The sequence below is a fragment of the Rhinolophus ferrumequinum genome, chromosome X (assembly GCF_004115265.2).
Source record: "Rhinolophus ferrumequinum isolate MPI-CBG mRhiFer1 chromosome X, mRhiFer1_v1.p, whole genome shotgun sequence".
Lineage (NCBI taxonomy): Eukaryota > Metazoa > Chordata > Mammalia > Chiroptera > Rhinolophidae > Rhinolophus > Rhinolophus ferrumequinum.
In genome coordinates, this window is record NC_046284.1 from 90,381,695 (window position 1) to 90,405,303 (window position 23,609).

A 23,609-nucleotide genomic window follows, 5' to 3' on the forward strand; every position below is an offset into this window, starting at 1 on the left:
AACAAACTAAGCAAATTAATACAGTGCCAAAAAGCACAAAAGCCACAGCCATACATTTCCAGCCAAATACAATTATGGGAGTATAGTTCAGCACATTTTGTTTTCTGTGGTCCCTTGAGAAAACAAACAAACAAACAAAAACACAACAAAACAAAACATGGAGAACCTGATGGAAAGATTATTCTATAGATTTTTTTTCTTTCAGAGTTGGATGAGACTGTGAACTGAATAACTACTTATTACCCATCTACAATAGTATGCCCTACAGTCCTTGCCAATGGCAACTGAGATTCCCTTTGATAACATAGCCCCCAGATCTTTTTCTTATTCTAGCCTCTTCTAGCTATTCAATAAATTGATCGAAGTTCAAAGGATTTCTCAAGTTGAAGGCCTCCACCTAAAGAAAGGCAATAAGCCCAAGCATCTTTTGTGAAACTTGACAATGTGTCCCTCAGCAAACTTTCTGTTACACAGGACTATCTGTTGCCTTTAACAATGGAGATAGAAGGAAGAAGCCAAGGTACTGAGGACTTATAGATCACTTATCTCTCTGTGTAAGAATACATTTAACTTGTAACTGGACTGGAATAGCTCTACTCTCATCTCTAGGGATGCCTGAAAGTCTGGTACTGACCTTTGGCTAAGACTAGGATGAAACGTGCTAGTTAATAATTTACAATGTGCTATTTAAAGTTAAAAGTTTCTATGGTGCATTCTGTACTAGCTTGTTTACATTGGCTAGGGATCTATAAGTTGATGGTTGCACCTAGTTTTACTGTTTACACGGTCTAGTTTTAGCTGTGACCTCAGGAGTATTAAAGACCTCTCAGTAAATTTGTGTCTTGGCTTCCTTCAAACAAAGATAACTTGAGAATATTTCAGTGGTCCATATGCAAAGCACAATCCTCTGCAACCTAGAAAGGACTCTGAGAGGAGCTCTTGGATGTATCAAATCCTTCAATGATTGACTATACTTTCTCCTGCTGTACTTACCTTTATTAAAGCCCCATGTGTGAAATGTTATAAATCCTATCAATTGTCTGACCTGTGTAATTGCTATACCCTTGAACCCTACATTCAAGGCTGAGACCTTGGGCCCCTCATAAAATTTACCTTTAAAGGTAAAGCAAGCACTAGTCATAGAGACCATAAATTGGAAAGAAAATGGCAAAGCAGTAGGGGCCCCAAACTTTATGAGTTCTAAGGCAGACTCAAGGCCTGCATAAGAAGCCATAGAGATGTCTGTGGAACCCTGGATCTTATTTCCAGGTGTAAGTGGAGGGAAATTGGGGCATAGCATAGGCAATAGAATAAACACTACTGGGATATCAAATCCCAGTCTCCCCACCTCTGTCAGGAATATAACTCTGTTGAGGGAAAGGGATTGAGATTGCAGGTGAAATTAAAATGGGGTCTAACAGTTATTTCTTCTGGTTCACATGACTTTTATTGTTATAAAGACTGTCTCTGGAGTCAAAAGTATTACAGGATATAAGGGATTGAAAGCCACAGCATAATGAAAATTGCAGTTAAATCGAGGTTATCTGCCAAAGGCACATATTCTTAAAAAATCATTAAATCTACTGCTTTCCATAAACTCTTTGTTTTGAGTATTGTTGGATTAAATTAGTCAGAGACAGTTTTATATTCTGTTCACTATAGAGGCTCTAAATAGGGTATCTCCCATAAAACATAGACCTGATAGATTCAGATAGACCTAAATGAATTTTTTTAAAATAGTGATGTTATTTACTAACCTCACCAGCTATCTGTCAGGCAATAGTCTTAATATCCTTAACCAAGCATTCTTTTTCATCTAACAATGATTTAGATGATCTAACAATGATTTCCTAATCAGTCTTTTTTTCCTGTGTCTCTACCAAGTGTAACATCTTCTGATTGGCTAATTTAGAGACCTAGGCTCTTGTATCAAACTTAAAGTAAACCTCAACATAATGAATTTGCCATATACCTTTTCCTTAAGAATTTGGAGGTCATACCAAGATGGTTAATGGTTCAACTCATGAGAACCTACAAGAGTGAAGCAAGACCACTGTGCTATATGCCTGAAATAACATAAAATAATATTGAATGTCAACTATTACATATATATATATATATATATATATATATATATATATATATAATATGTATGACATATATAATATATATATTCACGGAATGTAAAGTACAGCATATAGAATATAGTCAATAATATTGTAATAGCTATGTATGATGTTAGATGGGTAGTAGACTTGGTGGGGTTATCATTCTGTAAGGGGTGTAAATATCTAATCATTATGTTGTTTTGTATACCTGAAACAAACAAAAAGCCCTGAATCAAGTAATACCACACCAAGAATGACATCAAACACTTGGAGAGGAAGTTTGAAGTCAGAGTACTGGATGTATGTATGGATTGGGCAATTACAGCAAATGTCACCAATTCCCCGCCCCTTGTAAGTGCATGGAAAGGTCTTTTGATGTCAGAAGGATTCCATAGGACTGGAGGAAAGGTGGGGTGGCTTTAATACCATAGGCTTTTGAACAGTGTATTCAATTATGTTACTGAGGGATGACCAAAGGCCCTAGCAAAGATAGAGTGGGAAATTACTCATTTATTTCTTTTGGTTGCAGGGAAGTTATTCTGTGTTTCGTTGGCAAGAACTTTGTGTCTTATTTTCATTTTTTTTTTAGCTAAAATTCTGTAATTTGCCCTAAATTTTTGCACATGTTGGTCTGTGTCAGTAAATGGTCACTTGCAATTATTTGTGTTTGTGACCGGAGAGATTCTGGATATAGAGCTACCTGTTTGCTTAAAATATCTTTGAAAAATTATAAGAGATTGATGGCAGGAATAGGTCATTTGTATGCACCATGAGAACATCTAGTTCAAACAGAGAGATCTATCTTGAGATGAAGAAGGAATAGAAATTCTGTTCAGCTAATATCATGAAAATATGCTGTCTTATTCTGTGATGTTAAATAAAAAAGTTTTTCTTTTCCTTTTTGTGCTGGGCATAGTGCCTTAGGGATTAGTTGGAATAGAATAAGATATGGAACTACCTCTGTGGATATAAATAATACTATCAAAGGAAAACTATTTACTTAGTGCCACAGGTTGGGTTCTTTTGAAAGTAGACCGAGGAATAGTTTAGTAAGCAGGATGGTTATGAAGGGATCAACACTCTTGGGAAGTAGAGGGATCAAGCAGGCATGGAGAGAGGGACATGTTCAAACTGTAATGCAGGCCCTACAAATGCCTTGGGCAACCTTATTGGAGAATCTGAAGTAAAAATAGACCTTCAGAGTTCTTCCCTATTGGGTCCAGATGGCTATACATCTATATCTCCACATGGATTAGGGTAGTGGGGGTAACATTGTGGCTCCCTGCAGCTCAGATATCCCTGACAGCTGAAGGCTTCCTGCTTACATCATTCCCAACAGCTAGGACAAGTCCTTCAATGAGACGGGATCTGGATGGAGCATAAAGGGATTCACCTGCTTAGCTATGCAATTTTGTGAAACTAAATTGTCTAATCTGGAGGGAAATTAACAAGATTGTTAAATTTATCATACTTAATGGAGCACATATTTAATTAGTCTAGGGAGTTATCTTATGTACATTTAGAATAAATGGTATCAAGAACTTATATATAAAAAACAGAGAAATGAAAAAGAAGAAATGTGCTCAAAGGAGAAAAATTAAGTTTTAGGTAATGGCTGACCCTTAGGTTACTAAGATAAGAAACAAAGGAATGGGCATTGACACAAGGCCAATTTTAAGAAAATGTTCTAAATGAAGACATTTAAGCAAAACTGGAATAGTTTTTATATTATGTAATAAATATGAAAGAATTATAAAATTATGTAAAATATGTTAAAATAGAAAATTGTGAAAGTTTATTACTCTTAATAAGTCATATATAAATTAAACTATTGCGTTACATTTGTTTTAAAAGATAGTTACAACATTCTAAATTTGATAAAGAACATCTACAAAAATGGGTATCAAATAGGAGAAATGGGGAAACTTTTATTCTTTTGTAGTTAAAGTAAATTGAATAACATTTTTGTAAAACAATGTATGCAAAGAATTTTTAAATTCAACAATGAGAAAGCAAAAATGGGCCAAAGATCTTAACAGATATTGCACCAAAGAAGATATACAGATATTTAATAAGCATATGAAAAGATGTTCTACATAATATGTCATCAGGGAAATGCAAATTGAAAGCTCACTGAGACACCACTGCACACCTATTAGAAAAGCCAAAATCCAGAACACTGACAACACCAAATATCAGTGTAACAAAAGGAATTCTCATTCATTGCTGGTGGGAATGTAAAATGGTCCAGCTGCTTTGGAAGACAGCTTGGAGGTTTATTACAAAACTAAACAAACTCTTACAATATAATACAGCAATTGTGATCCTTGGTATTGACCCAAAAGAGGTGAAAACTTATGTCTACAAAATTAATATCCATAGCAGCTTTATTCATAATTGCCAAAACCTGGAAGCAAACAAGATGTCTTTCAGTAAGTGAATGGATAAATGAACTGTGGTACATTCAGACAATGGAATATTACTCAACACTAAAAAGAAATGAGCCATCAAGCCATGAAAAGACATGGACATCATTTAAATGCATATTACTAAGTGCAAGAAGCCAGTCCTAATAGACTACATACTGCATGATGCCAACTGTATGGCATTCTGGAAAAAGCAAAACTATAGTGAGAGTAAAGGGATCAATGGTTGCTAGGGGTTGGGGGGATAACTAAATAGGTGAAGCACAGAGAATTTTTAGGGCAGTGAAAATATTCAGTATGACCGATCACCAGTAACAGATTGAATCAGTCATCCAAAACCTTCCCAAAGCAAAAGTCCGGGACCAGATGACTTCACTAGTGAATTCTACCAAACCTTCAAAGAGGATCTAATACCAATCCTGCTCAAACTCTTCCAAAAAGTTGAAGAAGAGACAGTACTCCCTAACTCATTTTATGAGGCCAACATTACTCTGATACCAAACCCTGGTAAGGACAACACAAAACAAGAAAACTACAGACCAATATCTCTGATGAATACAGAAGAAAAAATCCTAAACAAAATTCTAGCAAATCGAATACAACAATGCATTAAAAAGATTATTCATCACGACCTAGTGGGGTTCATCCCCGGGGCCCAAGGATGTTTCAACATCCGCAAATCCATCAAGGTGATACATCACATAAACAAAATAAAGGACAAAAATCATATGATTATATCAATTGATGCAGAAAAAGCATTTGACAAGATACAATCTCCATTTATGATTAAAACACTTAATAAAATAGGTATAGAAGGAAAATACCTTAACATAATAAAGGACATATATGACAAGCCCTCAGCTAATATCATAATTAATGGTGACAAACTGAAGCCCTTTGCTCTACGTTCAGGAACACGACAGGACTGTCCCCTATCACCTCTGCTTTTCAACATAGTGTTGGAAGTCCTTGCCAGAGCAATCAGGCAAGAGAAAGAAATAAAAGGCATCCACATTGGGAATGAAGAAGTTAAATTATCACTCTTTGCAGATGACATGATGCTATATGTAGATAACCCTAAAGACTTCACCAAAAGCTATTAGAAACAATCAACCAAGACAGTAAATTTGCTGGCTACAAAATCAACGTACAAAAGTCCATTGCATTCCTATATACTAACAATGAAATCTCAAAACAATTCCTTTTGCAATTGCAGCAAACAGAATAAAATAACTAGGAATAACCTTAACCAAGGATATGAAAGACCTATATGCTGAAAACTATAAGACATTTTTGAAAGAAATTGAAGAAGACACAAAGAAATGGAAAGACATTCCATGCTCATGGATTGGAAGAATCAACATAGTTAAAATGGCCATATTACCCAAAGCAATATACAGATTTAATTCAATCTGCATCAAAATCCCAAGGGCATTTTTTAAAGAAATAGAACAAAAAATCATCAGATTTGTTTGGAACCACAAAAGACCCCGAATAGCCAAAGCAATATTTAGAAAAAAGAACAATACTGGAGGTATCACACTCCCTGACTTTAGCTTGTACTACAGGGCTACAATAATTAAAACAGCATGGTACTGGCAGAAAAACAGACACATAGACCAATGGAATAAAATTGAGAACCCAGAAACAAAATCACATAAATATGGACAGATAATTTTTGACAAAGAACTAAAAACATACAATGGAGGAAAGACAGCCTCTTCAATAAATGGTGCTGGGAGAATCGGAAAGCCACGTGCAAAAGAATGAAACTGGACTGCTATCTGTCACCATGTACCAAAATTAATTCAAAATAGATCAAAGACTTAAGTATAAGACCTGACACAATAAACTGCATAGAAGAAAACATAGGTACTAAACTTATGGACCTTGGGTTCAAAGAGCATTTTATGAATTTAACTCCAAAGGCAATGGAAGTAAAAGCTCAAATAAACGAATGGGACTATATGAAACTTAAAAGTTTCTGCACAGCAAAAGAAACCATCGGCAAAATAAGGAGGCCACCAACTGAATGGGAGAAGATTTTTGCAAACAGTGCCTCCGATAAGGGGCTAATATCCAAAATATACAAGGAACTCATGAAACCCAACAACAAAAAAACAAACAACCCAATTGAAAAATAGGCAGAAGACCTGAAGAGACATTTCTCCAAAGAGGACATACAAATGGCAAATATACATATGAAAAAATGCTCAACATCACTAATCAACAGATAAATGCAAATAAAAACCACAATGAGATATCACCTCCCCCCAGTCAGAATGGCTATCATCAACAAGACCAATATTAACAAGTGTTGGATAGGCTGTGGAGAAAAAGGAACCCTCATACACTGTTGGTGGGAATGCAGACTGGTGCAGCCGTTATGGAAGGCAGTGTGGAGGTTCTTCAAAAAATTACGAATAGAATTACCATATGACCCAGCAATCCCTCTCCTGGGTATCTACCCAAAAAATCGGAAAACATCTACACATAAAGACACGTGTGCTCCAATGTTCATTGCAGCTTTGTTTACGGTGGCCAAGACATAAAAACAACCAAAATGTCCTTCGATAGATGAATGGATAAAGAAGTTGTGGTATATATACACAATGGAATATTATTTGGCGGTGAGTAAAGATGATATAGGAACATTTGTGACAACATGGATGGATCTTGAGAGTATAATGCTCAGCGAAATAAGTGAGACAGAAAAAGCAGAGAACCATATGATTTCACTGATATGTGGTATATAAATGAAAAACAACAAAAGAACAAGACAAACTAATGAGAAACAAGAACTCATAGACACCGACAATAGTTTAGTGGTTACCAGAGGGTAAGGGGGGTGGGGGGGTGGGAGATGAGGGTAAGGGGGATCAAATATATGGTGATGGAAGGAGAACTGACTCTGGGTGGTGAACACACAATGGAATTTATAGATGATGTAACACAGACTTGTACACCTGAAATCTATGTAATTTTACTAACAATTGTCACCCCAATAAGTTGAAATAAAAATAAATAAATAAATAACAACCAAGAAAAAGGAAATGAAATCCAAGAAAGTATAGGAACTGATGGGTGGATAGATGGAAAATATGGAGAATTTTACCAAAGACATAATCCGTAAAAAGACCTAAATGGAAATTCTATAACTGGAAAATACGGTATTTGTCATTAAGAAACCAATGGGTTCATGTAACAGCATTTGCGACACAGCAGAGCTCTGGGTTACAGAACTGAGTAAACAGTGAATAGCAAACGTACGACTAAAGCAAAAAGAGGAGGAAAAAGAAAAGCGGAGAGACCCATGGATTCAATGACTGAAAACTTCCTAAGACCAACAAAAGGCACCAACCGACAGATTTAAGACACTCCGCAAGGCCAAGCAGGAGAGATACCAAGGAAACCATCCTGATCCGTCCAGGTAAAACCACCGAAAACAGAGGAAACGAGGAAACACTACAAGTGCCCAGGGAAGAGAGCTGCATTGTTTTTAAAGGAGCAAGAAAAAGATGGAGCTGCATTTTCAGCGGAGAAGGAAGCGGCCAGAGGACAGTCGGATGACAGCTGAAAAGTCACGGTGTGGACAGGAGCTGCCGACCCAGGACTCCACGGCCGTGAACACAGACTTCAGAAATGAAGGTGTCCAGGCCCAGCCATTCCAGGAGCGCCCGTCACCACAGGCCTGGACGAAGGCAGCTCTCAAATGAGCTCTTCAGACAGAAAGACAGTAACCTCAGCAGAAACGTGGGGATGTCAGAAGCACCAGGCAATGGAAAAGCTAACACTCGGGCAAACATGGGTAGGTGTCCGTGGTGTCACTGCGACAGCAATGGCTTCCGGTACATGCAACATACGTGAGATTTAAATGCAATGAAACAGCGAAGAAGAAGGCCAGAGGAATAAGCCAGATGAAGCAGACGCTAAGGGAGAGGGCACAGCGTACGCTGGAAGGGGTGACACTTAGAGAGAGATTACAACCTTAGGGAAGCAATGAGAAAACGAAATAAAGGAGTCGACTGAAACAGGAAAGATATCCAAAACGTAGAGGGAGACTTAACCCCCCTCTCTCCATGGCTGACTTACTAAGTAGACAAATCATCCGACAGGACGAGAGGTTCTGAACAACAGCCCTGATGGGACTGACCTAATTGGCCAGTGATACAGACCACTGCACCAGATGAGAGCGGAACCCACATCCCTCCACTGGCACGTGGGACCTTTGCCAATACGCCATATGCCAGCCCATAAAGCAAGTCATTCAGGACTGTGCTCCTGGCCACTGTGGAATTAAGCTGGAAGTAAAACTGTAAACACAACAGGAAATCCCCAATTGCTTGGAAATTAAGCCATATACGTAGCTCTAAATGACAGGTCACAAGGAAATGAGAAGACAGTGTGAACCGATTGCTAATGGAAATACAACATCAAAACAGAGGAATACGGTTAAAGCAGTATTCAGAGGGAAATTTATAGCCAAGTGTGCATGTGTTTTACAAGAAGAAAGGCTGGAAACCAATGGTATAAGCATCTATCTCAAGAAGCCAGAGAAAAGCCACGCCTAGTGAAAGCAGAAGGAAAGAAACAATAAAGACACAGCAAGAATCAAAGAAATAGAAAACAAACATACATGAGAAAAAAATCCACAAAGCCAAATTTTGGTTCTTTAAAAAGGTCAGTAAAATGAATATATCTCTAGCAAAAGTGATTAAGGGGTGGGAAACGGGGAGAAAACATAAACAAACAATATCAGGAATAAAAAAGCATGAACAATTAAAAAAAAAAATAATGAGCTTTACCATCCCCTCCCTCCTCCACCACATGATGTCAGTGGAAACCACATGGAAAGCCGAGAATTTTACCTCCACTTGGTGGTAACAAAGCATCCTTTCCTCTTCTTGGGATGGTGTCAGAGGAAGCGTAATGGAGAATCAGAACTTTCAATATCATTCAGTGGTAATGGGGTCACCATCCTCTGCAGTGTCTTTGGGAGCCACGTGAAAAACCTGTAGCTGTACTCAGCCCGACCCCCTGGAAATAATTAGGCACCCTTTCCTCTCCCACTGGCATTGGAAGCGTTATAATTTTTTACCACTATTTAATGGTAACAAGGTAAATTCCTCATGGTGTCAGTACAGTCCATGTGGTGAGTAGAAATTAGATGCCCCCCGTCCTACTAGCCACGGTGGTATCAGAGAAGCCAAAGTGGAAAATTTGAACTCCTACCTCTGTCTAGCAGAAAAAAGAGCCCTTTTCCCCACATGTGAACAGAGACTGAGTAAAAATCCTGTCAGTAACAAGATGGCACTTTCCTTCATTCACCTGAGCAGTGTCAGAAGAGGTCTGATAAAACATAAGATTTTTAAAAGACCCAGAATCTTATAATATCCAAATATCCAGGTGTCAATTGAAAATCGTTTGTCATACCAAGAATTAAGATATCAATTGAACAAGAAAAGATAACCAACTTATACTAACACTGAAATAACACAGATTTTAGGAATATCTGGCAAAAATATTAAAGCAGTCATCATAAAAAGTATTTTAATGGGCCACACTAAAAACAAATGAAAAAATAGAAGATCTCAGAAAATATAGAAACTCTTAACAAAGAAAAAAGATGTAAAGAGGAACCAAAAAGAAATTTTAAATACAAAATATACAATAACCAAAATATAAAACTCAATGGATAAGATTAATAGCAGAATAAAGAGGACAGAAGAAAGATGAGCTTCAATATAGAACAATATAAATCATACAAATCTGAATAACAGAGAGAAAACTGATAAAAATATAAAGAGATCATTAGAGACAGGTGGGACTATAGCAAATAATCTAACATTCATATCATTGGAATCACAGAAAGAGAAAAGAAATAGGGTAAGGTTGACAAGGTATTCAAAAAGAATAATGTCTGATAATTCAAGAAGCTGGATGAAGCCCTGTGAAATGTGCATAAAGAAACGTCATAGTAAAAACTTTTTAAAACTGAAGACAAAGAAAAACATCTTGAAATAAGTGAGAAACAATACCTTCCCAATTCAAATTACAGCAGATTTTTCATCAAAGATCTTGGAGTCCAGAAGAAAGTGGCACAACATTTTTCCAGTGTTGAAAGAAAAGAATTGTCAACCCAGAATCCTATATCTAGTGAAAATATCCTTCAGAACGAAGAGGAAATCAATCAAGACATTTTCAGGAAAACTAAGATAATTTTTCACCAGCAGACTTACCCTAAAAGAATAGGTAAAAGAACTTTTCTAAACAGAACTGAAATGATAAAAGAAAACATCTTGGAACATTATAAAGGAAGAAAGAACTCAGAAAGCAAAAATATGGGTAAATAACAAATAAGTTGAAAATGTTGACACTAGTAGACTGTGATAAGTTATATATATTATAACATGATACCTACAGCAACCATTAAAATAGTTATACAAAGAGATACACTCAAACACTGTAGATAAATAAAAACAAATTCTAAAAAAATGATTAAGTAACCCAAAAAGTCCAAGGAAAAGAAAACAGGAGTGAGAGAGAACAAACAAAAACTAAAACGGGAAACTTAAGCCTTAATGTACCAATAATTACATTAAATGTTAATGGTCTAAATACACCAATTAAAAAACAGATTAGCAAATTAAATTATTGACTCCTTCCAAAGGAGTCAATTAAAAAATATGATTCCTTCCAAAGTCAATTAAATTTTTAGAAAGTTGGAAAACAAGAAAAAGGGAAAAGAGACCATATGTGGCAAATAGAAATCAAATAACAAGATGATAGATTTAAACCTACGTATCACTAATCACATTAAATGTAAATAATCTAAATATCCTGATTGTCAGATTGGATAAAAATGCAAGACTCAAGTATATGCTGCCTATAAGAAATGCACATGAAATATAACAACACACATAAGTTAAAAGTGAAAGGATAGAAAAAACATACTATGCTAATACAAGTCAAAGAAAGCCAGACAAGCTGTATTAATATCAGATAAAGTAGACAAGGGTTAAAAGGGATCAAATATATGGTGATGGAAGGAGAACTGACTGAGTGGTGAACACACAATGTGATATATAGATGATGTATTACAGAATTGTACACCTGAAACCTGTGTAACTTTACTAACACTTGTCACCCCAATAAACTTTAATTAAAAAATATCCGAAAAAGTAGATTTAACAGCAAGTATTGTTAACATTGATAAAGGATATTATTCATGATGGTAAAGGGGTCAATTCTTCATGAGGACATAACAATCCTAAATATTTAGGCTAAATAAGAGAAAGTGACCCCAAAGGCTACATATTATACGATTTCATATATGACACTCGGAAAGGCAAAACTATAGGAAAACAAAACAGATCAGTAGTTGCTAGGATTTGGGGAGGGGTTGACGATAAAGTTTTGATTAATAGTTTCCATAGAATGAAGGTTGAACAAGAGGTTGACTATTAAAGGAAAGTAGGAGAGAAATTTTTGGGTAATGACAACATGCTGGCAGGTACATCTCTATGCATTTGACAAAACACAGAATTGCCCATCACAAAGTGCTATTTTATTGTATACAAATTTTAAAAAATAACCAAGATCCTGGGGAATCCCAGGTTCAAATGTAGACTGTTACAGATGAAAATGACTGCATTTCAATGAATGTCATTATCACACTGATGAGAGTGAGGAAGAAAGGAGCTGTTGTAAAAGCTTTGAAAATATTATTTTGACCATAAGGACAAAGACTAAAAGAACTGTACACAACCACTGTGCTCTAATTGATAAATTTGTTTATCTGAGAAGTATAAGTTAGCAATCCTGAAATACTTTACATGAATACTACTATAGAACAATAAATATATTGTAGAATAGGGTCAGCATAGTAAGGCCCATGGGACAAATCTAACTCAGCTTTGTATGTCCCACAAAGAACATTTATTCAATTTTAAATGTCTAAAAAAATTTTAAAAACAAAAAATTCTTCATGACACATGAAAAATTATATAAAATTCAAACCAAGGAGTTGTGGGCAGAGACACTATGGCCCACAAAACCTAAAATACTTACTGTCTGGCCCCATTGAATAAACATTTTTGACCTTGTAGTAAATAATGAGAGTCAGGTTTCTCACTGTTGGAGAAAGAAGTTATAAATCAGCAAAGAGGGAAGATTAGAATGAACCTGTGGAGCTGAATTAGAGTCAGAGACATCAGTATGAACTCATAATTACTTCAATATACATGTAGATATATACAGAAATATAGATATGTGTATGTACATGTGTTAGTATATCTACATATATTTCCTAACTCTGTCCATTGAAAAGACTGCATTATATTAAGTGAGCCTATTGTCCCATTCCTACTGTCTGTGTTACATGTAAGTATGTTTGACTTAGCAAAAATTTAACAAACAGCACAAAAAATACAATTAAACAGACTTTTTTTTTTTTTTTTTTTTTTTTTTTTACAAAACTAGATCTTTTAAAGACTGTTTGGGTCAAAAGCAAGATCTGGAAATGAAAAATTGAATCAAACCTGATCTAAGAATGAGTGTCTCTATATATTATGTTTTAAAAATCTGGAGAATAATAAGCATCTCTAATAAAATGCTTAGTCAATTTTTCTGATAGACCTAAATGAGATTTATACCTGCTGGAAAGTTCTTTACCTTACTTTTCTACCTCAGTCCATCAGTCAGGATGGTAAAGATATTAACCAGAGGTTTTCTATTATTTGTTAGCCTATTTTTGTTGTTGTATCCCATGAACACAGATTACCTAGCCTCTCCTTGTTCCACTATTTTTAAGAAGAGAGAAATCTTTTAATTTGTTGCTTAGAATCTTGTAGAAGCAGTTTTTATACATGCTTATAAACCACATAATGTTTCAAACTATGGAGATATGTGAAAGTCAAGGAAAAGAAAATATGTACAAAAGAATATAAAACCAAATATATCAACATGTCTATATATTTACAACCACCCCCCATTGCCCTCATGCACTCACCCCCAAGCAGAAAATCTTTTCCTTCTCTAACCCTCTCTACTTTGATTTTCCTCATGTACAGAGATTATCCCTCCTGTGAGTATGTGGACCCCCTTGAAAGGCAAATTAATTCTTGTCCATATCCATAGAGAAGCAAATGTAATCATTTGCTGAATTAAAGCATTTTGCAAAAATAGTAGAGATATTATATGTCTGTGTGGCTAATCACAGAAGGAACATGAAATATCTCATTTCCTAAGATTATGCTTCCCCTCCTTAATATATGCTTTTCGCATATATTTCCTATTGAAAGACAGGTGAGGACCTGAAACCCTGCTTTCAGCAGCCATATCTCCTTGCAGGAATTCCCTGGCTAATCAGAATTTCAAAGAACAGCTACAATGCCTCTGCTCTTTACTCTGCTCTCCTGAGGTGTTTTACCTGCTTACCCTCACTATAAATATCCAATACACCAATATTTTAGTATTCAATATTAAAATATGCCAAGGTGCCATATTTTGGAGTATCATGCTATGAATCCCATCTGACCCATTTTCCACAATCTTAAATTGAAATGTACTTATAATGCTAATGTGAAATAAATTTTATCAGCCTGAAAATAATCAATAGAACTGTTGTTTCTCCAGACCAAATGTTGTAGAAATACTTCACTACCATTAACAAACAGATCACTAGCCAAATATCTAACCACTCTCCCTCCACCCAATAATAGGTAGAGGGAAAAAGCTTCAAAATTATACTGTATCTAGAAATATTGTCAAAAGTAATTATCATAATAAAACTCAGGATTCTTGGGCCTGAGTATAAACAGGGATCAGTAATATAACAAGTCAGGAATCCAGAGTCATTCTGCCACAACTAACAATTTGAAATCTAAATAAAGTTATAAATTATTAAAAGTATTAAAGAACCGACAAGTAGGGAATTATCAACCCAAATCAAAGTGAGGCAGAAACCAAAGGGGAAAATAGCACAGAAGTTACCATTGCCCTGAGACCATTAACCAAATCTAGCAAGTGATATCCCGGTAGGTCTTAGGGAGAGAAAATAAATCCCAGTATCCTTCCAAATGTGAAAGTATGATGAGAGACCTCTATTCCATAAACTAATGTTTTCGTTCTTTTTTTTTTAATTAGAGTTTTTGGGGGTGACAATTGTTAGTAAAGTTACATAGATTTAGGTATACAATTCTGTAATACATCATCTATATCTCACATCAGAAAGAGCAATATAAGAATAATGGGCATACCAGAAGGAGAAGAAAGGGAAAAAGGAACAGAGAGTAGGTTCAAACAAATAGTCAATGAGAACTTCCCAAACTTGTGGAAGAACTGGATCCTCGAATCCAAGAAGCCAATAGAACACCTAATTACCTCAACCCCAACAGGCCTTCTCCAAGGCACATGTATGGAAGCTGTCTAAAATCCACGACAAAGAAAGAATCCTCAAGGCAGCCAGGGAAAAGAAAACGGTAACCTACAACGGAAAGCCCATTAGGTTATCATCAGACTTTTCAGCAGAAACAAGTGTTTTCAGAAAGCTATACCATCGCACATTTAATAAAAGCTGAATGAGAACTACATCTGTTCCAGTCCCTTGCCCCAAGAGAACTGATACTGAATAAAGAAATGTGTAATATATCCCTAAAAAGTTGTAACCAAAAATCAGGTCTTTCATGATTTGCAACCTACAGCATCTAGATCGGGGTGTCCAAACTTTTTTCAACGTTTTTCACCAAGGGCCATATGCAGTAAAATACACAAACAGCTGGCCCACTCACTCGAGGTGAAGTACGTATTGCCTCACCTGGTTTATTTAAGTAAACTAAATATATTTTTGGAATTTGCTGCGGGCCAATTAAAAATGGATTGCGGGCTGCAGTTGGCCTGCGGGCCACAATTTGGACACCCCTGATCTAGATGGTCATAAAATCTACAAGTGAAGAATTTAGATTAAAGTGGTTGAGGACTGAAAATGTCCCCAAGTATTGAGTGGAAGTACATGCAAATCCTGTGTGAATTATATTCATGCTAGACATCAGAGCCCATGTAAATAATTTTCTGAAAAGTGAGCAGCTTGTAGTAAATAAATAAATAATAGATATAAATAAATAAATAGACAGATAAATGATAGATGAAATGATAGGTAGATGACAGCTAAGCAAGCACACACATGCACACGCACATGCGCGCTCTCTCTCTCTCTCTCTCTCTCTCTCTCTCTCTCTCAAATTAAAGTGCATAAGAATCAGTAGAAAAAAAAAACAGATGACAGAAATTTATACGCCCCCCCCAGGACTTCAAATATTAGACTTAAGAGGTGTAATAAAAAAATACAGTGAATGTATTACGATATGATCCAGCAGTCCCTCTCCTAGGTATGTACCCAAAAAATCTGAAAACATTTATCTGTAAAGATATATGTGCTCCTATATTCATTGCAGCTTTATTTATGGTGGCCAAGACATGGAAACAACCAAAGTGTCCTTCAATAGATGATTGGCTAAAGAAGATGTGGTATACATTCACAATGGAGTACTATTCTGCCATAAGAAAAGATGAAATAATACCATTTGTGACAATATGGATGGATCTTGAGATTATTATGATAAGCAAAATAAGTCAGAGAAAAAAGTAAAGAACCATATGATTTCATTGATATGTGCTGTATAAAACTGAAAATAACAAAGGAACAAGACAAACAAATGGAGAAAGAAAAACGCATAGACACAGACAATGGTTTAGTGGTTACCAGAGGGTAAGGGGAGAGGGGAGTGGTAGATGACGATAAAAGGGATCAAATATATGGTGATGGTCAATCAGTAACCACAAGATTGCCACAGGGATATGAAAGTCAATTTGGGGAATATAATCAATAATGTTATAAAGGTTTTGTAGGGTATCTGATGAACACTTGTCTTATTAGGAAACCACTTCAGGGATGCTATAGATACCGAATCACTACACTGTACACCTGAAGGTGAAGCTGAATAATAATGAATGTCAACTATAATTTTGTATATATATATATATATATATATATATATCTACAAGAAGTGGAGTACAGCATAAGGAATATAGACATATAGACAGTGGAAATGTAATGGCTGTATGCAATGTCAGAGGGGTAGTAGATTGGGGGAGGGGGTTATCACTTTGTGAGGGGTATAAATGATAAATGTCTATTACAGTGTTTTGTACACATGAAACTAATAAAAATAAATAAATTATATATATATATGGTATTTTATATATATATATATATATATATATATATATATATATATATATATATATGGTGATGGAAAGAGAACTGACTCTGGGTGGTGAACACACAATGTGATATATAGATGATATATTACAGAATTGTACACCTGAAGCCTATGTAACTTTGCTAACAATTGTCACCCCCAATAAACTTTAATTAAAAATAAAATAAAAATAAAAATAATTCAATTAAACTTTCCCATATTTTTTGATCACACCTCATAGATGAAGATAGAATTAGTGAAATGGTGAATAAGTCAAAAGACATATTTCAGAATAAAGCATGAAGAGAAAAGAAATGAAGAATAACAGAAAGATATTAGTGGCATAAAAGATAAATTAAAATTTCTAGTTAAGGTTAAGAACTAGACCAGAGAGAATGAATGAGGCAGAGTTTATATTTAAAGAGATAATGGCTGTTAATTTTCCAGAATTATTTAAATTCAATAATACACAGAAGAAAGAAGTCCATCAAATTACAAATACTATATATATTTTTAAAAATACATGTTTAGAGCATAGCGAACCTGTAAAATATGAAAGACAAGAACTATAGAAGCAGCTGGAGTGAGAAGAGTATTTGATGCGAAGGGGATATATTATCTTCAAAGGAATGACAATTATTCTGTTAATGACTTTTTTTGAGCAAACTTCCATAAGACAGAGATGGGAAAGTTATATCTCCAATGTAATGAGATAAAATAATTGCCAGCTTAGTATTCTATACCAAGTCAAATATATTTCAAGAGTGTGGGAAATGTAAAGAAATTTTTTAAGACTAAAGAGAATTTGTCACTAAATAACCTTTATCAAAAGAAAATTCTAAAAGGTGTATTTCAGGCTGAGAGAAAATTTTTCCAGATGGAATGTCTGAAATATAAAGTGCAAACAATGTAGGCAAAAATGAATAAACTTTGACTGTATGAGACAGTAATAGTAAGATCAATTGAAACTTTTAAAAAGGCAGCATTAAAAGACAAGTAAATAATGATATATACAGTGGTACCTCGGTTTTCGAACGTAATCCGTTCCGGAAAACCATTTGAGTTCTGAAACGTTTGAAAACCAAAGCACAGTTTCCCCATAGAAAGTAATGCAAAATGGATTAATCCATTCCATACCTTTCAAAGCAACCCCTAAAACTGCAAATTTAGCATGAATTTTACTATCTAATGATACTGTAGATCCATAAAAAATTTACAGCATTCATAAACCGAAATGTTCGTCAACGGAGACATTCGAAAGCCGAGGGTACCACTGTAAATCAAGAGAGAAGTGTAAATGGAGTTAAAGTATGTCATTTAGGAGTAACATAAATTTACTGAGTAGCTTCAGACTTTATCTTAAGTGTACATGTTGAAGTATTTAACATAACCTATTAAGAAGAGAAACAGAATATTTCTTGTAAACTAATTGAAATAAAAAAATGAATTGATAAAAATGAATCAATCCAGAGAAAACCAGAATGATGGAATTAATAAAACAAAATAAGATAATGCAAATATATCAGTAATTTTACTAAAATAAATGGATTAAATGCTGCAATTAAAGTAGAGATTAAAGAACAGGATAAAAATAATGCAAACATACCACTTATTAAAGACACATCTAAATGAAGAAGAAATTATCATGGAAATGAAAAAACATTTTGAATAAAATGATGATGAAACCCTGATATATAAAGCCTTTTGTGGTACACATAAAACAGTAATTAGAAAAAATTTTGGATTATGTCATAAACTGGCTGCATGAGGTGACCCTCTTGAAATCTCTCCTGTAATTTACAAGAAACTGAACAGATATAATTCCACAAAGGACTCCCTGCACAGCAAACAGGCAAGACTAGGAGACACACAATTGAAAATATTCTAAAGGTGGGCAAATTGGGCAAGGGGAATAGGAGGGAAGGGCAAAGTACAGAGACGTGGGCCATATGGGATGCAGAGCACAGACAAAGCTCAGAGCTCCGAGCTCCCTGCATTCAGGAGCTACAGCAGTCGCAGGAAAGGGAAACATTCAGACTGCTAGCACTCCCCTTATGGCCCACAGTCCCGCCTGAGGGATCAGCATATAACACTGCTGAACCCAACAGCTTGAGGCAGAGACCTCAGAGCAAAGACTGAGGGAAAAAGTGTGAAAACGGTGGTTTAAGCCCTCAATGCTGAGCAGAGGACTGAAGGCTTATGACTGACTCTCACTAACCCCTCCTTACCCTCCCAAAGCTCGCCCCACCACAACCTCCCAGTGCTAGAAATGGAAAGGTAGCGGTGTCAGATCAAAAGAATAGAATATTTGCAGTTCTGAGAACTGTGTTCCATATCCACGGACTCACATCCCAACTACTTATGGCAAAGGGGAGAGAAACTTGGCTGTAGGACTGGCTGTGCTGCTGCTTGCCACAATTGCTTGGGGCCGCGTCTCACAACCCATCCCACCCCTGTCCCCACATATCTTGGCAGAACCCCGCAGGTGTAAACAGAGCCCCTGAAACACACAGGCTCTGAATCAAGCGCAGGAAGAGCTTTGGACTTCAGAAGCTCTCCACATCACCCCACAGAGGCAGTGTCCTCTGACCTAGGCAAACTGTTCACAGAGGAGAAGCCCGCCTTCCAGGGAATCCCTCCACTGTGTGAGAAGATGGAACAGTGCAGATAATATATAACACTACAACATGAGAAAGAATAAAAGACTGCAGTCAGAGAGAAAATGCAACATTCTACCAACACCTACTGGAAAACAAAAGAAAGACCTCTTCCTCTCAACCTGTTCCAAAACCTACTCCTGTAGATGCCTAGGAAGAGAAATAAAAATTTGTTAATTGCCATGCATAACCAAGGTAACAAGGCAGCTCAGAAAAAAAAAAAAAAATGAAAAAGCTCCAGAAAATGAACTTAAAAAGATGGACATATGTGACTTAAATGATAGAGATTTCAAGATTGCAGTTCTGAAAAAAACTCAACGAGACGCAAGAAAACACAGACAGGCATTTTAATGAACTCAGAAACACAGTCAAAGAACAAAATGAACATTTCACCAAAGCGATTGAATTTTTGAAATGAACCAAATAGAATTTCTGGAGATTAAGAACTCAATAAAAGAAATGAAGAATGAAATAACAACCTTAGGTAATAGAGTTGACCAGACAGAGGAAAGAGTCAGTGATATCGAAGATAGAAATCTGGAAATGACACAGATGGAAGAAGAGAGAGACCTGAGAGTTAAAAGAAGTGAAAGAAATCTACAAGAACTTTCTGACTCCATCAGAAAGAGCAATATAAGAATAATGGGCATACCAGAAGGAGAGGAAAGGGAGAAGGGAAAACAGAGTACATTCAAACAAATAGACGATGAGAACTTCCCAAACTAGTGGAAAGAACTGGGTCCTGGAATCCAAGAAGCAAATAGAACACCTAATTACCTCAACCCCAACAGGCCTTCTCCAAGGCACATTGTATTGAAGCTGTCAAAAATCAAGAACAACAACAACAAAATAATGAAAAGACTACAGAAAACGAACTTAAAACCATGGAAAGAATCCTCAAGGCAGCCAGGGAAAAGAAGACAGTAACCTACAAAGGAAAGCCCATTAGATTATCATCAGATTTCTCAGCAGAAACTCTACAAGCCAGAAAGGAGTGGAACCAAATGTTCAAACTATTGAAAGAGACAAATTATGAGCCAAGAATAATATATCCAGCAAAGATACCCTTTAGATATGAAGGAGGAATAAAGACCTTTCCAGACATACAGAAGCTGAGGGAATTTTCTAACACACGACCTGCACTACAAGAAATACTGAGAGAGGCTATTTGACCTGAAACAAAGAGCAAAAGAATACAAAACCATGAGTAGTATTACAAACAGATAGAAGCAGGAAATAGCAACCCCTACACAAATAGGACACTTAAACGTAAGATACAGGGTAAGAAGGAAAAAAAAAAACACTTTAAAAAACAGGAAAAAGACACTTGCTACTGCAGCACAGAAATAAACTCACAGCTCTTTCCCAAAAAAGAATCAGAGGGACGTCATCAAAATGGCGTCGTGACGTGAGTCTCTGCAAAGCTCCCCTGCAATTTACAACTAATCGAACAACAATAATTCCACAGAGGACTCCCTGCACAGCAGACAGGCAAGACGAACAGGCCCACTACTGAATTCACTGAAAGGTGGGCGAATCACGCGAGTTGGGGAGGAGGGAAGGGAGAAGTGCGGAGACGGAGCCTTGTGGGCTGGCACAGGACGCAGACCTGGCTCAGTGCTCCGGGCTCGCTGCATCCCGGAACTACCGCAGCTGCCGGAGGGGGGAAGAACTAGGACTGCTAGGGCTTCGCTTATGGCCCACAGGGCTGAGGGGACAGCGTATAACACGGCTAAACCCAAGGCTCACGGCAGAGATAGCGGAGCAAAGACTGAGGGAAGAAGGCTGAAAACAGTGGTTTAAGCCCTCACTGCTGAGCAGAGAAAGGAAGCCTTAGGCACTGAGACTAGCTGCCCCCTCCCTACCCTACCAGAGCTCGCCCAGCCCCCACCTGGCCGGTGCTAGAAGTGGAAGAGTAGCAGTGTCAGATCAAAAGAACAGAATATTTGCTGTTCTGAGAACTATGGACCGCAGACACAAATTTGCGGCCCAACTAGTTCCGGCACAGGGGAGGGAGCGGTGGAAGCAGGACCGGCTGTGGTGTGGTGGTTGCCACCATTACTCTGGGCCACCTCTCACAACTCACCCCACCCCTGGCCCCACCTATCTGGGTGGATCCCTGCAAGAGTAAACAGAACTGCTGAAACATACGGGCTCTGAATCTGGTGCAGGAAGAGCTTTGGAACTTCAAAAGCTCTCCGCATACCCACAGGGACACTGCACCCTGTGACCCAAGTGAACTATTAACAGAGGAGAAGCCCATCTCCCAGGGAATCCCCCATTGTGTGAGAAGTTGGAATAGTGCAGAGAAAACATAGCACTACCGTGTAAGAGAAATAAAAGGCTGCAGTCAGAGAGAAAATAAAGCATTCTACCAACAAGTACTGGAAAACAAAAGAAAGACCTCTTTCTATCAACCTGTTGTAGAGGCCACTCCTGTAGATGTCTAGAAAGAGAAATAATAAATCAGTAATTGCCATGAATAACCAAGGCAACAAGACAGCTCAGAAAGAAAGTGAAAAGTCTCCAGAAAAGGAACTTAAAGATATGGAAATATGTGACTTGAAGGACAGAGAATTCAAGATTGCAGTTCTGAAAAAACTCGACAAGTTGCAAGAAAACACAGAAAGGCAGTTTAATGAACTCAGAAACGAAATCAAAGAACATCATGAGCATTTTACGACAGAGATTGAAATTTTAAAAAATAACCATATAGAATTTCTGGAAATTAAGAACTCAATACAAGAAATTAAGCATGAAATAACCAGCTTAGGTAGTAGAGTTGACCATATGGAGGAAAGAATCAGTGACATCGAAGACAGAAACTTGGAAATTACACAGATAGAAGAAAAAAGAGACTTGAGACTTAAAAGAAATGAAATAACTCTACAAGAACTTTCTGACTCCATCAGAAAGAGCAATATAAGAATATTGGGCATACCAGAAAGAGAAGAAAGAGAGAAGGGAACAGAGAGTATATTCAAACAAATATTCGATGAGACGTTTAAAAAATTGAAGTCATAACAAGCATATTCTCTGATCACAAGGCTTTGAAATTGGATATCAACTGCAAAAAGAAAGCAGGAAAAAACACAAATACATGGAGATTAAGCAACATACTTTTAAAGAATGACTGGGTCAAAGAAGAAATTAGAGGAGAGATCAAAAGATACATAGAAAAAAAATAACAATGAAAATACATCCTACCAAAATTTTTGGGATGCAGCGAAAACTATTTTAAGAGGGAAATTTATATCATTACAGGCCTATCTCAAGAAAGAACAAAAATTCCAGATAATAACCTCATGTTATACCTTAAAGAACTAGAAAAAGAAGAACAAATGAAACCCAAGTCAGCGGAAGAAAGGAAATAATAAAAATCAGAGTAGAACTAAATGAAATAGAGAACAAAAAGATGATTGAAAAAATTAATGTGACAAAGAGCGGGTTCTTTGAAAAGGTTAACAATATTGACAAACACTTGGCTAGGCTCACTAAGATAAAAAGAGAGAAAACACTAAAAAACAAAATCAGAAATGAAAACGGGGACATAAACACAGATGGCACAGAAATACAAAGGATCATCCAAGAATAGTATGAAGGACTATACGCCACCAAATTCAATAACCTAGAAGAAATGGACAAGTTCTTAGAAACATACAGCCTTCCTAGGCTGAACGATGAAGAACTGGAAAATCTAAACAGACCGATCTCCAGTAAGGAAATTGAATCAGTCACCCAAATCCTTCCCAAAAGCAAAAGTCCGGGACCAGATGGCTTCACTAGTGAATTCTACCAAACCTTCATAGAGGATCTAATACCAATCTTGCTCAAACTCTTCCAAAAAATTGAAGAAGAGACAGTACTGCTTAACTCATTTTATGAGGCCAAAATTACCCTGATACAAAAACCTGGCAGGGACAACAGAAAAAGAGAACTACAGACCAATATCTATGATGAATACAGATGCAAAAATCCTAAAGAAAATTCTAGCAAATTGAATGAAACAATGCATTAAAAAGAGTATTCATCACGACCAAGTGGGGTTCATCCCCGCAGCACAAGGATGGTTCAACATCCACAAATCCATCAATGTGATACATCACATAAACAAAATAAAGGACAAAAATCATATGATTATATCAGTGCACTTAAAAA